Source organism: Saccopteryx bilineata, chromosome X (assembly GCF_036850765.1).
Source record: "Saccopteryx bilineata isolate mSacBil1 chromosome X, mSacBil1_pri_phased_curated, whole genome shotgun sequence".
NCBI lineage: Eukaryota > Metazoa > Chordata > Mammalia > Chiroptera > Emballonuridae > Saccopteryx > Saccopteryx bilineata.
Window position 1 is genome coordinate 29,354,332 of NC_089502.1, and position 15,416 is coordinate 29,369,747.

General features: G+C 44.2%; 1 long non-coding RNA gene across 3 annotated transcripts in view; it reads right to left on the bottom strand.

Moving 5' to 3' along the window:
• Nucleotides 1–1,379: 1,379 nt before the first annotated feature.
• Nucleotides 1,380–15,416, bottom strand: part of LOC136316669 (uncharacterized) — a 38,990-nt gene continuing 24,953 nt past the window's right edge. For 2 of the 3 annotated variants that reach the window (XR_010727786.1, XR_010727785.1), the window contains exon 4: nt 4,298–4,476. This is a non-coding gene — a long non-coding RNA (uncharacterized lncRNA). Of the gene's footprint in view, nt 1,514–4,297; nt 4,477–15,416 lie in introns of those variants that run through there. The other variant, XR_010727787.1, reaches the window with a different exon arrangement.

A 15,416-nucleotide genomic window follows, 5' to 3' on the forward strand; every position in this document is an offset into this window, starting at 1 on the left:
CAAATAGGGCCCATGATATGTTAACCTTCTAAAATTCTTATTCTCAATTAGACTAAAAATTTATTAATTTTGAACTAAAAGTTCCAAAACAAATTAGGTATGACTGTTGGGAGGGAAGCAGAGAGAGGGGTTTAGTTATGGATTTGCTTAGAGATATAAAGTTGTATTTAAACTTGGTGAAGCAGTCTTACGAGTCTTTATTGGGTACTATTTACACATTTTTTTATTACAATCATGCAGTATGATTCCATTTGGGATTTCAAGGAAAGTTGGAATGCTTTAGTTCCTAAAAAAAAAAAAAAAAAAAAAAAAAAATGTTTAAGGGGGAAAAAAGGAATGTGGCCCTACCAAGTTGGCTCAGTGGATAGAATGTCGGCCCGGCGTCGACTGGCGTCGGCCCGGCGTGCGGGCATCCCAGGTTTGATCCCAGTCAGGGCATGCATGAGAAGCAACGATCTGCTTCTCCCCCCCCTTCTCTCTCTTCCCCTCTCGCAGCCAGTGGCTTGGTTGGTCTAAGCATCAGCCCCAGGCTCTGAGGATAGCTTGGTTGGTCCGAGCGTTGGCCAGACAGGTCGCTGGGTGGACCCAGGTTGGAGAGCATGCAGGAGCCTGACTCACTATCTCCCCTCCTCTTAAAAAAAAAAGTAAAAAAGGAATGTAATAATTCTGGCCAAAAGGTCTCCTGGAATTCATGATAAATGAAAAGAATTTTGGCAGTTCCTGTATCATTATGCATCTCCCAAGCAATGTGCAATTCCTCGCTACAACTTGGTTATTCACTGAAACACTGGTCTTATTACAAAACAAGTTAAACAAACAAAGCCTCCTTTAGTTCCCACCTTGATTCATTATTAGAATTCACCTTTCCTTTCACCTCACCCACAATCCCAGATATTGAATTGCAGATGTTGGTCTCACTGAAGAACAGAACATTTGACAATTTAAACTTCAGCAAAATTGAACTCAGCTATCCTTAGTCACTGATTGATGACTCTATTTCTATTTTTACATTTTTAAAGTAACACTATGTCCTTCCTGGAAGTTCTTTGCATTCCAGATTGTAACAGGGGCTGAAGTACAAGTAAAAATGCAAAATTTCAAGTGTCAGTATAAGTTAGATGCATACACACATATGTAGGTAAGTCTGGTTCAAATTCCTGTTCAGTAACATACTGATCTTTATAAAAATTTTAAATAAATACTACTTAATTTAGCTTAAAGAAACTAAACTTTGCCTTAGTATCAAATTTAAAATGTGATCTGAAAATATACATTCTAACAAATATAAGGGGAAGTATTTACAAAGCATTTTACAACTCTAATAAATAATATTTCACTGTACCACTAAAAAAAAAATACAAGCCTCACCAGTGGTGGCACAATGGATAGAGCATCAGCCCAGAATGTTGACGTCCGCAGTTTGAAACCCTGAGGTCACTGGTTTGAGCCCTGGTTTGTCGGCTTGAGCATGGGATCATCAATATGACCCCAAGATCGCTGGCTTGGCTTGAGCCTGTGGTCAAGGCACAGACAAGAAGCAATCAATGAACAACTAAAGTGACCAACTACAAATTGATGGTTCTCACTCTCCTTCCTCCCTCTCTCTCTCAAAAAATCAATCATTTTTTTAAAATACAAAACTGACATCATGTATCATCTTCCAGGTCACTCCCATCCCCCTCACTTGCACACAGGTAACCACTACACTAACTTATGTTAATCACTCCCTTGCTTTTTTGTGTGTGGCAGAGACAGAGTCAGAGAGAGGGACAGACAGACAGGAACAGAGAGAGATGAGAAACATCAATTTTTCGTTGCAGCTCTTTAGTTGTTCTTGGATTGATTTCTCAGATGTGCCTTGACCGGTGGGCTACAGCAGACCGAGTGACCCCTTGCTTGAGCAAACGACCTTGGGCTTAAGCTGGTGAGCCTTGCTCACACCAGATGAGCCCGCGCTCAAGCTGGCGACCTCGGGGTCTCGAACTTGAGTCCTCCGCATCCCAGTCCGACGCTCTATCCACTGCACCACCGCCTGGTCAGGCAATCACTCCCTTGCTTTTACTTGTTTATTTGTTTATTCATTTTAGAGAAGAGAGAGAGAGAGAGAAAGAAAGAAAGAGAGAGATGGGGGAAGGAGCAGGAAGCATCAACTCCCATATGTGCCTTGACTGGGCAAGCGCAGGGTTTTGAACTTGCATTCCAGGTCGACGCTTGATCCACTGCGTCACCACAGGTCAGGCTCCCTTGCTTTTTTTTTTTTTAATGTATCACCTCCTCTTTGTAGCCTGTGGAGGCTTGAGAGAGACATGAAGGGAAAGAGAGTGAGAGAAGCATCAAATCATAGTTATTGCCTGACCAGGCGGTGGCACAGTAGATAGAGCGTCGGACTGGGATGCCAAGGACCCAGGTTCGAGACCCCGAAGTCGCCAGCTTGAGCACGGGCTCATCTGGTTTGAGCAAAACTCACCAGCTTGGACCCAAGGTTGCTGGCTCGAGCAAGGGGTTACTCCATCTGCTGAAGGCCCATGGTCTAGGCACATATGAGAAAGCAATCAATGAACAACTAAGGTGTCGCAACGAAAAACTAATAATTGATGTTTCTCATCTCTCTCCGTTCCTGTCTGTCTGTCCCTGTCTATCCCTCTCTGACTCTCTCTCTGTCTCTGTAAAAAAAAAAAAATCATAGTTACTTTCACTTTAGTTGTGTGTTGATTGTTTTTCATACATCCCTTGACCGAGGGGGATCAGACCTCGGACCTATGCCAAGCTAGCATCCCCTTGCTCAATACAGTGACCTTTGGGCTCAAGCTGGCCACCTTTGGGATAGTGTGGATAATCCCCTACTCAAGCCAAAAACCCTGCACTCAAGATGACACAGATGAGCCCGCGATCAGAGCCGACAACCTAGGGGTTTCAAAACAGTGGCCTCAGCATTCGGGTCAACACTATTCACTGCACCGCCACCAGCTGAGTCACTCCCTTGTTTTTTTCCCATTTTCTCAGACTTCTTCTTTAACTATCTCTTCTTCCCTCTCACCAAACCAAGGATAATGTTTGCTTAATATCTTGCCTTTTTTTAAAAATTTTTTTAAAGATTTTATTTATTCATTTTAGAGAAGGGGGGACAGAGAGGGGAGGAGCAGGAAGCATCAACTCCCATATATGCCTTGACTGGGCAAGCCCAGGGTTTCGAACCGGCGACCTCAGCGTTCCAGGTCGATGCTTCATCCACTGAGCCACCACAGGTCAGGCAATATCTTGCCTTTCTCATCTCCCATTTACTCTCTTTTTGTAATAGCTTTATTGATATAATTCACATATATAAATATCATATCTCATTCACTATTTTAAAGCATACACTGAGTGGCTTTTAGTATATTCACAAGGTTATGCGAGCATCACCATCTAATTCAAGAACATTTTAAACACCCCCAAAAGATACCCACCCTCATTAGCAGTCACTCTCCATCACTCCCCCTCATCTCCACCCACGCAGGCAACCACTAATCTCCTTTTTGTCCATATATTTGCCTTTTCTGGGACATTTTTTCTTCTTTTCCAAATGAGAGGAGGGGAGATAGACATTCTCCCACATGCACCCCAACTGGGATCCACCCGGCAACCCCTGTTTGGGGCTGATGCTCTGCCTGTCTGGGGCCGTGCTCATAACCAAGCTATTTTTAGCTTCTGAGGTGGAGGCTCCTTGGAGCCATCCTCAGCACCCAGGGCCGATGTGCTTGAACCAATCTAGCCATGGCTGCAGAAGGGGAAGAGAGAGAGACAGAGAGAGAAAGGGGTGGAGAAGCAGATGGGTGCTTCTCCTGTATGTCCTGACCAGGAATCAAACCTGGGACATCCACATGCCAGGCTGACATTCGAACACTGAGTTAGTTTGACCAGAGCTTGGACATTTCTTATCGATGGAATCATATAATATGCAGCCTTTCTGACTGCCTGCTTTCACTTAGCATTTTTCCAAGGTCCATCCATGTTGTAGAGTGTATCAGTACATGCCTTAATGTGACTAAATACTATTCCATTGTATGTATATACTACATTTTGCTTATCCATTCATCACTTGATAGACATTTGTGTTGTTTCCATACTTTGGCTATTATGAATAATGATGCTATGAACACTCATTACACATTTTTGTGTGGACATTGTAATTTCTCTTGAGTAGGTACCTAGGAGTGGAAAGCCAAGTCAAAGGTAACTATTTACTCGTGTTCTTTTAAAAATATTTATCTTTATTTATTGATTTTAGGAAGAGGAGAGAGAGAGAGAGAGAGAGAGAGAGAGAGAGAGAGAGAGAAGGGGGGAGCAGAAGGAGCAGGAAGTATCAATTCATAATAGTTGCTTCTCATATGTGCCTTAACTGGCCAAGCCCAGGGTTTTGAACCGGTGACCTCAGCATTCCAGGTCAACACTCCATCCACTGCACCACCACAGGTCAGGCAACAAACATGTTCTTTACTAAAATGAAATTCACATAAAATTAATAAATTTAGAGTGAACAATTCAGTGGTATTTACTACATTCACAGTGTTGTGAAGCAAACACCTTTATATCATTCTAAAACATTTTCATCATCTCAGAAGAAAACTCCGAATCCATTAAGCAATTGCTCCTCATTCATTCTCTCCTTCCTGCATTGCCTAGAAACCACCAATCTGCATTCTGTTGCTATGGAGTTAGCTATTCCAGATATTTTATATAAGCAGAATAATACGTTATACAATCTTTTGTGTCTGCTCCTTTCACTTAACATATGTTTTCAAAGTTGATCCACATTGTAGCATGTGTCAGTACTTCCTTTTCAGGGACTGAACAATATTCCATTGTACATATTTACAATTTATCCATTCATCTGTTGGGACACTTCTGCATTTCCTACCTTTTGACTATTATGAATAGTGCTGCTCTAAAAAATGGGTGTACATAGAGTAGACTTGAGTACCTGTTTTCAATTCTTTTCAGTATTCTCACCTAGGAGTAGAATTGCTGGGTCATATGGTTATACTCTCTTTAACTTTTTGAAGAAACTTTGCCATAGCAGCTACACCATTTTACATTCCCACCAGCAATGTAAGAGGGTTCCAATTTCTCCACATCCTCACCAACACCTGTTTATTTCTTTATTTTTAAATGGCAATCCTATTAGGTATGAAGTGGGATCTTATTGTGGTTTGGATTTGCACTTCCCTAATGACTAATGGCAAGCATCTTTTCATGTGCTTGTTAGACGTTTGTGCATCATCTTTGGAGAAATGTCTATTTAAGTCCTTTACACATTTTTATTTATTTATTTATTTTTTTTTCATTTTTCTGAAGCTGGAAACAGGGAGAGACAGTCAGACAGACTCCCGCATGCGCCCGACCGGGATCCACCCGGCACGCCCACCAGGGGCGAAGCTCTGCCCACCAGGGGGCGATGCTCTGCCCATCCTGGGCGTCGCCATGTTGCGACCAGAGCCACTCTAGCGCCTGGGGCAGAGGCCACAGAGCCATCCCCAGCGCCCGGGCCATCTTTGCTCCAATGGAGCCTCGGCTGCGGGAGGGGAAGAGAGAGACAGAGAGGAAAGTGCGGTGGAGGGGTGGAGAAGCAAATGGGCGCTTCTCCTGTGTGCCCTGGCCGGGAATCGAACCCGGGTCCTCCGCACGCTAGGCCGATGCTCTACCGCTGAGCCACCGGCCAGGGCTAAGTCCTTTACACATTTTTAAAATGGGTTGTTATTATTTTTTCTTTTTAGCAAGAGAAAGAGACAAAGATAGACAGGCAGGCAAGCAGGAAGGGAGAGAGATGAGAAGCATCAACTCATAGTTGTGGCATTTTAGTTGTTCATTGATTGCTTCCTCATATGTGCCTTAACCAGGGGCGGGGGACTCCAGCTGAGCCAGTGACCCCTTGCTCAATCCAGCAACCTTGAGCTTCAAGCTAGCGACCTTTGGGCTCAAGCCAGTAACCATGGGGTCATGTCTATGATTCCATGCTCAAGCCAGCAACCCTGCGCTCAAACCAGTGACCCTGCGTTCAAGCTGGTGAGCCCGCGCTCAAGCCAGATGAGCCTGTGCTCAAGCTAGCGACCATGGGCTTTCAAACTTGGCAACTGAGCATCACAGGCCAATGCTTTATCCACTGTGCCCCTCCCTGGTCAGACTGGTTTGTTGTTGTTGTTTTTATTTATTTTTCAGTTGTAAGTTCTTTATGTATTCTAGATACTAGGCCTTTATCAGATACATGATTTCCAAATATTTTCTCCCATTCTGTGGGTTGTCATTTTACTTTCTTATTGGTATTCTTTGAAGCAGAAAAGCTTCTAATTTTGATGTACAATTTATTTTCTTTTGTTATTCATTCTTCTTAAATTTTGAGAGTATGTTTGTTAAAGCAGGGGACAGAGAAACAGGGTAGGGCTTACGATGGAACAAGCAACAGGAGAGCTAGGCGGGCCTGCTCTGGCTCTCCGGAAGTGCTACAGAAATAAAATGAGTCAAGGCAAGGCTGCTCTGGCTCACTGGGAAGTCAGAGAAAAGGAGCCTTGGAGACAGGCTCAGCAGTGAGCCTGGAATGAGCTGCTGCTGGTCATTGCTCCCCTAGTTGAAGTCATGAGGTCCCTTAGAGAGTAAGAGATGCTCACCTATGGGGGAAGAATAGGGGGAGAGGAAAGGTGTGGGCGTGCTCCCCTCCCCACCTTGCTTTCATATTTTTAGTATTACATTTAAGAATATATTGATAAATCCAAGGTCGCAGAGATTTACCCCTATGTTTCCAAGATATTTATAGTTTTTGCTCTTACATTTAGATCTTTGATCAATTCTGAGTTAATTTTTATATATGACATGAGGTAAGGGTTTCATTTCATTCCTTTGTCTGTGGTTATACAGGGATCCAGCTTCATTTCTTGAAAAGACCATTGAATGTTCTTGGCATTCTTGTAAAAAATCAGTTGACCATGGACACATGGGTTTATTTCTGGACTCACAATCCTATTCCATTTATTTTTGTCTGTCCTTATGCCAGTACAATAAAGTACTGATTACTATAGTTTTATAGAAAGTTTTTTTGTTTTTTGTTTTGTTTTGTTTTTTTTACAGAGACAGAGAGAGAGTCAGAGAGAGGGACAGACAGGGACAGAAAGAGATGAGAAGCATCAATCATCAGTTTTTCGTTGCAACACCTTAGTTTTTCATTGATTGCTTTCTCATATGTGCCTTGACCGTGGGCCTTCAGCAAACCGAGTAACCCCTTGCTCAAGCCAGCGACCTTGAGTCCAAGCTGGTGAGCTTTGCTCAAACCAGATGAGCCCGCACTTAAGCTGGTGACCTCGGGGTCTTGAACCTGGGTCCTCCGCATCCCAGTCCGATGCTCTATCCACTGCGCCATCACCTGGTCAGGCTATAGAAAGTTTTGAAGTCAGAAAGTATGAGTCCTCCTACTGTTTTGGATATCCTGGTTCTCTTGCAATTCCTTATGAATTTTTTAATCAACTTTTCAATTTCTACAAGTAAATCGGCTGGATTTTTTTTTCAGCTGGGATTTTGATAGAGATTGCATTGTAACTGTAGATCAATTTAGGTAGCAGTGCCATCTTAACAATATTAATTACTTTAATTTTTTTTTAGCAAGAGAGACAGGAAGGGAGAGAAATGAGAACCATCAACTTATAGTTGCAGCACTTTAATTGTTTATTGATTGCTTTCTCATATGTGCCTTGACCAGGGGGCTCCAGCCGAGCCAGCGACCTCTTGCTCAAGCCAATGACCTTGGGCTCAAGCCAGCAACCTTTGGGCTCAAGCTGGCAACCATGGGGTCATGTCTATGATCCCACGCTCTAGCCGGCAACCCCTCGCTCATGTGAGTGAGCCCGTGCTCAAACACGCCAGGCTGACGCTCTACCGCTGAGCCAACCGGCCAAGGCCTCCTTTTTCTTTTTTTTTTTTTAATAATTGATTTCTTAATCTTGATCTGTAACTATGCTGAACTCCTCAGGATTTTCTGTATATTTAAACATGTCATCTGGAAAGAGGAATAGTTTTACTTTTTTCTTTCTTAATCTGGATGCCTTTTATTTCATTAGTTTAAACAACTGCCACAGCAGGAACCACTAGCACTGTGTTGTACAGAAGTGGTGAAAGCGACATCCTTGTTTTGTTTATGATCTTAGGAGGAAAGCATACAATCTTTGACCACTAGGTATGTTGTCAGCTATGAGTTTTTTGTAGGTGCTCTTTATTTTTAATTTTGAGAAAGTTTCTATGCATAGTTTAAGTGTTTTTATAATGAAAAGGTATTGGATTTTTTTTTTTTTTGTATTTTTCTGAAGCTGGAAACGGGGAGAGACAGTCAGACAGACTCCCGCATGCGCCCAACCGGGATCTACCTGGCACGCCCACAGGGGGCGACGCTCTGCCCACCAGGGGGCGATGCTCTGCCCCCCCCCCCGGGCGTCGCTCTGTTGCGACCAGAGCCACTCTAGCACCTGGGGCAGAGGCCAAGGAGCCATCCCCAGCACCCGGGCCATCTTTGCTCCAATGGAGCCTCGGCTGCGGGAGGGGAAGAGAGAGACAGAGAGGAAGGAGAGGGGGAGGGGTGGAGAAGCAGATGGGTGCTTCTCCTGTGTGCCCTGGCCGGGAATCGAACCTGGGACTTCTGCACGCCAGGCCGACGCTCTACCACTGAGCCAACCGGCCAGGGCCAGTATTGGATTTTTTAAAGATGCCTTTCCTGTGTCTACTGAGATGATTATATGGGTTTTGTTTTTATTTAAAAAATATAGTGTATTACGTTTTTTGACCTCTGGATGTTAAATCAACCTTGCATTCCTGCAATAAATCTACTTGGTCTTGCTGTATCATTATTTTTATATGTTGTTGGATTCAGTTTGCTAGTATGTTGTTGAAGATTTTTTGTTGTTGTTGAAGATTTTTGTGTTCATATTCATAAGAGAGATTGGTCTGTAGTTTTTTTTTATAATGTCTTTGTCTAATTTTGATATCAGGGCAGTGGTGGGATTCAGCCGGTTTGCATTGGTTCGGCAGAACCGTTACCTAATTTTTTGTTGAGTTCTGTGAATCGGTTGTTAAAATGGCACTTGTAATCAGGGTTCTCTCTAAGGTGGGCACCTGGGCAGCCACCCAACGTGGAAATCACAAATTCCTTACTCTTTTTTAACGTTCATCTGCGCAACAGCGTATTCTCAGTGCCTGTACTAATGTTCATTCTCTCCATTGGTGAAAAAAATTGCAAGTGAGGACGCCAATCAAGAAGCAATATGGAAATATCATAAATAACAGTATTGTTTTTTCTCAGATATTATTTAATAATTTTCATTAATATTTTAAAACTCTTTCTTATAATCCAGTTTTGTGTACCTCTTTTATTGTTTTATTTAAGTATTAAATGCGTGAAATAATAAACTACCTTTCGGTGTATCATTTTCTTATACTTAGAATTGTCATTAGGGCAGAGAACCAGTTGCTGAATGATTTGAATCTCACCACTGTATCAGGGTAACACTGGTCTTATAAAATGAGTTGGGGCCTGACTGGTGGTGGCGGAGTGGATAGAGGATAGACTGGGATGCTGAGATCGAAACCCTGAGGTTGCCAGCATGAGCGTGGGATTGTAGACATGACCCCATGGCTGCTGGCATGAGCCCAAGGTCGCCGGCTTGAACAAAGGGTCACTGGCTCGGCTGGAGCCCCCCAGTCAAGCCACATATGAGAAGCAATCAATGAACAACTAAAAGTGATGCAACTACAGTTGATGTATCTCATTTCTCTCTTCCCCTTACTCTCTCAAAAAAAAAAATGAGCTGGGGAATGTACATTCTCTTCTATTTTTTGGAAAAGTTTGTGAATTATTGGTATTAATTCTTCTTTAAATATTTGGTAAAATTCAGCAGAGAAGCTATCTGAGCCTGAGTATTATTAGCAACCTTTTTAATGGTATTCCTTTATAATCCTTTATTATTTCTATAAGGTCAGCAGCAATGACCCCTCATTCATTTCTGATTCTTGTAATTTGAGTCTTCTGTTTCTTAGTAAATCTGAGGTTTGCCAATTTTATTGGTCTTTTCAAAGCTCTCCTTTTTTTAAAAGAAGAGAACTAGCTTTTGGTTTCATTGATTTTTCTCCATTGCTTTCTATTCTCTATTTCATTAATTTCCACTCTTATTTTTATTTATTTATTTATTTGTTTATTTGTTTGTTTTACAGAATCAGAGAGAGAAATAGATGAGGACAGACAGACAGGAACGGAGAGAGATGAGAAGCATCAATCATTTGTTTTTTGTTGCGTGTTGCAACATCTTAGTTGTTCATTGATTTCTTCCTCATATGTGCCTTGACCGCGGGCCTTCAGCAGACCGAGTAACCCCTTGCTTGAGCCAGCGACCTTGGGTCCAAGCTGGTGGGCTTTGCTCAAACCAGATGAGCCCGCATTCAAGCTGGTGACCTCGGGGTCTCAAACCTGGGTCCTCCGATCCCAGTCCAACGTTCTACCACCTGCACCACCTCCTGGTCAGTCTCCACTCCATTTTTTTTTTTAAAAGAGATACTCCTTCTTTAAATTTTTGTTTGATTTTAGAGAGAAACATTGATTTATTGTTCCACTTATTTATGCATTCATTCGTTGATTACTGTATGTGCCCTTACCAGGGATCAAACCCACACTCTGGCGTATTGGGACAATGCTCTGACCAACTGAGCTACCCGGCCAGGGCTCCACTCTAATCTCTATTATTCCCTTCCTTCTGCTAGCTTTAGGTTTAATTAGCTCCTTCTTTTCCAGTGTCTTAAACTGGACAGTTAGGCTATTAATTTGAGATTTCTTTTTTTTTTTTCTGAAGCTGGAAACAGGGAGGCAGTCAGACAGACTCCCGCATGCGCCCGACCGGGATCCACCCGGCACGCCCACCAGGGGGCGATGCTCTGCCCCTCCGGGGCGTCGCTCTGTCGTGAACAGAGCCACTCTAGCGCCTGGGGCAGAGGCCAAGGAGCCATCCCCAGCGCCCGGGCCATCTTTTGCTCCAATGGAGCCTCGGCTGCAGGAGGGGAAGAGAGAGACAGAGAGGAAGGAGAGGGGGAGGGGTGGAGAAGCAAATGGGCGCTTCTCCTGTGTGCCCTGGCCGGGAATCGAACCCGGGACTCCTGCACACCAGGCCGACGCTCTACCACTGAGCCAACCGGTTTTTTTTTTTGTTTTGTTTTGTTTTTCATTTTTCTGAAGCTGGAAACAGGGAGAGACAGTCAGACAGACTCCCGCATGCGCCCGACCGGGATCCACCCGGCACGCCCACCAGGGGCGGTGCTCTGCCCCCCAGGGGGCGATGCTCTGCCCATCCTGGGCGTCGCCATATTGCGACCAGAGCCACTCTAGCGCCTGAGGCAGAGGCCACAGAGCCATGCCCAGCGCCCGGGCCATCTTTGCTCCAATGGAGCCTTGGCTGCGGGAGGGGAAGAGAGAGACAGTGAGGAAAGCGCGGCGGAGGGGTGGAGAAGCAAATGGGCGCTTCTCCTATGTGCCCTGGCCGGGAATCGAACCCGGGTCCTCCGCACGCTAGGCCGACGCTCTACCACTGAGCCAACCGGCCAGGGCGAGATTTCTTTTCTTAATGTGAGCATTACAGCTGTAAATTTCTCCCTAAGCAGTGTTTTTGCTTCATCATGTAACTTTTGGTATGTTTGTCTTCAACTTCATCTAAAATTTCTAATTTTCAATTTGAATTATTCTTTGACTCATGGTTTTAGAGTGTTAACTTCTACATATTTGTAAATGTTCTAGTTTTTCTCGTGTTATTGCTTTCTAATTTCAATCTATTCTGGCTATACTCTATATTCTTTCAGTTCAAGTTATTGAGGCTTGTTATAGGACTATCATTTGGCCCATCCTATATAATGTTCCATGTATAATTGGGAAGAATATATATTCTACTGTTGTTGGGTAGTATGTTCTATGGGTGGATTGTACCTGTTAAGCCTAGTTGGTTTATAGCAGGGGTCCCCAAACTACGGCCCGCAGGCCACATGCGGCCCCTGAGGCCATTTATCCGGCCCCCGCTGCACTTCCGGAAGGGGCACCTCTTTCATTGGTGGTCAGTGAGAGGAGCTTAGTTCCCATGAAATATTGGTCAGTTTGTTGATTTAAAGTTACTTGTTCTTTATTTTAAATATTGTATTTGTTCCTGTTTTGTTTTTTGTTTGTTTTTTTACTTTAAAATAAGATACGTGCAGTCTGCATAGGGATTTGTTCATAGTTTTTTTTTATAGTCCGGCCCTCCAACGGTCTGAGGGACAGTGAACTGGCTGTGTAAAAAGTTTGGGGACCCCTGGTTTATAGTGTTGCTCAATTTTTCTCTTTCCTTGTGAATCTTCTGCTTAGTTGCTCTACCCACTATTGATCGTGTGATATTGAAGTCTCCATATTCAAGGAAAAATCCCTGTCCCACCAGAGGAGGCCTCCACCTCTCTCCTGCACTATCTCAGAACTTAGCCTCCACAACAGGTAGCTGAAAGCAGAGTGAGAAATGCTGATGTTCTTTCCTTTTTGGGACGATATCCGCACAACTGAGAGCTGCATGGAGAGGGAATTGTGTATTCCTGGCTACATCACTCTGGACTGGAGCTTCCCTCTATCTCACTGAGCTGGGAAGGGGGAGGGAGGGAGAGGACAGTCCTGATTCAAATACCACAAACTTGTTCTTATGGAGTCTTAGATTTTTTTGAATAGATATCTTCCTCATTTCATATGTCCACATAGGAAACATCCAAACCTGTAGAGGTTTTTTGTAACAGTTTATTTGAGCCTGACCAGGCAGTGACACAGTAGATAGAATGTCGGCCTGGGACGTTAAGAACCCAGGTTTGAAACCTCAAGGTTGCCAGCTTGAGTGTGAAATCATAGTCATGATCCCATGGTCACTGGCTTGAGCAAGAGCCACTGGCTCAGTGGGAGCCCCCAGGTCAAGGCACATATGAGAAAGCAATCAGTGAGTAACTAAGGTGCCACAACTATGAATTAATGATTCTCATCTCTCTCCCTTCCTGTCTTTCTGTCTCTCTCTCGCGCTAAAAATAAAAAGTTGATTTGAGCAAAAACTGATAATTGGTGGGAAGCAAGATCTCAAATGCTCTGTAGAATAGCACTTTGCAGCTTCTTTTATGCATTTGGAATTAAGGATGGAACATAAAAAAGGTTACATGAGTATAGCAGGAGGCAAAGCAGGATTAGATTATATAGTTCAAATTATGTGTTCTGTCATCTTAAAGGTGTGTTAACATAGATGCACAAGACAGGGCTGCCTTAAAAACCTTTCACTAAAGCCTCACAAACAGCAAAATGGCCCCTCGCAGTGGCGGGCAGGCAATCTGCCATCCGCGATCCCCCATCTCTGGAGTGCAAGCACCCCTAGCCTTATACAGCCCATACACACGTGGCGCTGCCACGCAGTCACATACCAGTCAGGCAAAGTGCTTGCAGCTGGTAACCCCGCCAGCAAGTCTAACACGGCTGCCGCACACTTCCATTGAGATTTAATCAACAAGTTTTGGTTTTACAATAGTGGGTAGGGGAAATATTCCCCAGCCAGACATACTATCCATTCCTATTTTAACATTCATGTAACAGAGCTTCTTTATATAATACCTGCTTAAACAATCCAACTTTTGCCTGACCAGGTGGTGGCACAGTGGGTAGAGCGTCGGACTGGGATGCGGAGGACCCAGGTTCGAGACCCCGAGGTCGCCAGCTTGAGCGTGGGCTCATCTGGTTTGAGCAAAGCTCACCAGCTTGGACCCAAGGTCGCTGGCCGAGCAAGGAGTTACTCAGTCTGCTGTAGCCCCTAGTCAAGGCACATATGAGAAAGCAATCAATGAACAACTAAAGTGTTGCAATGAAAAACTAATGATTGATGCTTCTCATCTCCGTTCCTGTCTGTCCCTGTCTATCCCTCTCTCTCTGACTCTCTAAAAAAAAAAAAAAACAAACACACACACACACACACACACAAAACCTTTCACTAAAGAATTTAGAGGCCTGGGCCATGACTACCCATCAGGACCTGCCCAGACCCATATTTATCCACAGGTTTGTGCTCTTACAATTATTTTCAGACATGAAAAATGGTTGTTTTTAAAGAATAAGCATCCTACTAATCTTTAAGAATTTTGTTTTGAGAGAGAGGAGATACGAGAAGCATCAACTCATAGTTGCTTCACTTCAGGCGTTCATTGATTGCTGTCATATATACCCTGACAGAGGAGGGGCTTCAAGTTGAACCAGTGGCCTTTGGCTCAAGCCAATAACCTTGGGATCGTGTCTATAATTTTGTGATAAAGCCAGAGACTCCATGCTCAATCTGGCAACCTCGGGGTTTCGAACTGGGATATCAGTGTTCCGGATTGACTCTCCAGCGAGTCACCACCAGTCAGGCACTAATTTTGTTTTTTAATAGTTTCACTGCCAAGACTGGTTCCATGGAGAAAGGCATGCTGTCTACAGGAAGTCAGTCCTTCTCTCATTTCCTCTTTTTAGCTCACCAGAAAGTTATCCTTTGGCCTTATCATTTTCCAGCCACATTCTGTTTTAAATGTTTTATTTTTATTTTTTGTAAGAAATACAGAGACAGCCTGACCAGGCAGTGGCGCAGTGGATAGATCGTCGAACTGGGATGCAGAAGGACCCAGGTTCGAGACCCCAAGGTCGCCAGCTTGAGTGCGGGCTCATCTGGTTTGAGCAAGGCTCACCAGCTTGGACCCAAGGTCGCTGGCTCAAGCAAGGGGTCACTCAGTCTGCTGTAGCCCCGGGGGTCAAGGCACATATGAGAAATCAATCAGTGAACAACTAAGGAACCGCAACGAAGAATTGATGTTTCTCATCTCTCTCCCTTCCTGTCTGTCTGTCCCTATCTGTCCCTCTCTGTCTCTGAAAAAAAGAAAAGAAAAAAAAAAGAAATAGAGACAGGAAGGGAGAGAGAAGCATCAAGTCGTAGTTGCTTCACTTCAGTTGTTCATTGATTGCATCTCATATGTGCCTTGCCTGCGGGGCTCCAACCAAGCTGGTGACCCCATGCTCAAGCCAGATGCACCTGTGCTCAAGCTGGCAACCTTGGGGTTTTGAATCTGGGACCTCAGGTTGCCGCTCTATCCACTGTGCCACTACTGGTCACGCAAGCCACATTATTAATACTGACCAAAGACACTGTTCCCCTTTCTTTGGGGTCATACAGGAAACTATAAAGGCATATGTGGGGCAGCTGCGTTAGGCTTGCTCGCGGGGTTACCAGCTGCAAGCACTGTGCTTGATTAGCGCGTGAGCACGTGGCAGAGGCCCGTGTGTCTGGCTTATGTAAGTCTATGGGTGCTTGTCCTGGGCGGCGATTCTCCCAGATCGCTCTCCCGACACCGTGAGGTGC